General features: G+C 55.2%; 1 protein-coding gene across 1 annotated transcript in view; it reads left to right on the top strand.

Moving 5' to 3' along the window:
• The window catches only part of GUCA1A (guanylate cyclase activator 1A), a 6,085-nt gene that overhangs the window by 2,115 nt on the left and 2,037 nt on the right, over positions 1-1,933 (top strand). The window lies entirely within an intron of this gene.

A 1,933-nucleotide genomic window follows, 5' to 3' on the forward strand; every position in this document is an offset into this window, starting at 1 on the left:
ACCAGTCTCTGCTCAGATGTCTCCTGCCCTGACCTCCTGCTTCAAACCCTATTTTACTGGGGGCAGCCCCACCCCTGCATTGCCCAGCCCCGCCCCAGAGCATGTCTTGTCTTCTAACACATGATATTGAGCAGCGTTTAGCCACTCCGCTTACGTCTGTCTCCCCGCTGGAATGTGAGCCCCGTGAGGGCAGGGAGAGTTTAAAATCAGTGCCTGGGGCGCAGTGGGTGCTTAGTAGGGATTTGTTATCTGACTGAAGGGATGTATGTGAACTCACGAGTTTATGGCTCGTTTTATATTTCACACTAACATTCATTTAAAAACATAGCTATGTACGTGAAGAGCATCTTGTAACGTCCCAAGTGCCTCATGGACACCAATGCTCTGAGTCCCACTGTCCCGAGTACAGAGCAGGCTAGCAGCTTGGCTAGGACAGTGGTCGGCAAACGGCAGCTCGCGAGCCACATGTGGCTCTTTGGCCTCTTGAGTGTGGCTCTTCCACAAAATACCATGTGCGGGTGCAAAGTTGACTTAAAACTTTAAGTAAAGTTTATTAAGTTAATTTTAGGGAACGTTGTGGAGTGAGAGAAGATGTAGTGTCGAGGTTTGAGAAAGGTATGTTGAGATGGTTTGGACATATAGAGAGGATGAACGAAAGGAGACAGATGAAACAAGTATACAAGACGAGTGTGGATGGGAGAGTTGGAAGGGGTCGACCTCAGCGAATGGACATCAATCAGACTGAGGACGTTTGTAGCAAAGGCCAGCTTAGGAGTGCCCTAATTAAGTCAATAACAATGTACCTACCTGTATAGTTTAAGTTTAAAAAATTTGGCTCTCAAAAGAAATTTAATCGTTGTACTGTTGATATTTGGCTCTGTTGACCAATGAGTTTGCCGACCCCTGGGCTAGGACATTGATACAGAGGGGAGTTAGAGCTGGTGTGCGAGCACGGCCCGCGGGCCTACATTTACAGATGAACACACTGCACCCACGCCGTTACCTTTTGTCAAAACGGAAATGTTTGCCACCGGGCCCTTTACAGAAAGTGTCTGCCGGCCCCTGAGTCCGGGGAGGGTGCTGTGCGGGGAGAGCAGGGTTGGGGGTGTAGCAGAGTGAGTGGGAGTGGGACCCGGGGACAAACATAGGCTTTGCTTGTTTCCAAGTTTTTCGAGGGCTTGGCTGGGCCGGGCAGTCACCCCGGTGCGTCCACACCTGTGTGAACTTTCCTTCCCCGCCTCTGAGCGCCGGGTGGGACAGGAGGCCCAGGGTCCAGGCAAGCGCTTGTCACCCCCTGGCTGCGCGGCCTAACCTCTCTCAGCCTCAGCTTTCTCAGCTGAAAACGGGGACAAAACTCCCAGCTCCGGGGAGCGGTTGTGAGGCTGAATGAGCGAAACGAGTAAAACGCTCAGCGCAGGAAGCACCAAGCAGCAGCGAGCGTGTGCGATGTCATTCTGGTGCAGCCACCGCGGCCTGGGAGCGCGCACCGCCGCTGCCCCTCGGAGCGAGGGCACTGCGCTCCCGGCGGCCGCGGGCTGTGCTTGTCGGAGGTCGCCCCTCCCGTACCGCGCGGGTAGGGCTTTCTGAAAGCAAAGCCCGTATCTTTCCGTCGATTCTCCATCGATCCTTCGTAGCCATTAAACAACAACAAATTGCACAAGCCATACAGCACGCTGTAAAGAGTCCAACAACGCAGAGAGAGAAAAACTAAACGCAAGGGCACCCTCACCCGAGTCCCCGCAGAGGAAGCCTGTTCAGCTGTTTCCGAGCCTCCGCCTCGCTCCACAGCGGCCCGGGGAGGCGGGTGGGCCAGCACCCCAGGGCTAAGCGTGTGCGAATCCCCTGGGACACGGGCAGCACCTGGATGTTCACTGTGATCACAGGCCCGGCTGGGATGAGTGGGGGCTGGACCCCGAGTCCCGGCCGTGCGCGG

The sequence above is a fragment of the Myotis davidii genome, unplaced genomic scaffold, assembly GCF_000327345.1.
Source record: "Myotis davidii unplaced genomic scaffold, ASM32734v1 scaffold167, whole genome shotgun sequence".
Classification (NCBI taxonomy): domain Eukaryota; kingdom Metazoa; phylum Chordata; class Mammalia; order Chiroptera; family Vespertilionidae; genus Myotis; species Myotis davidii.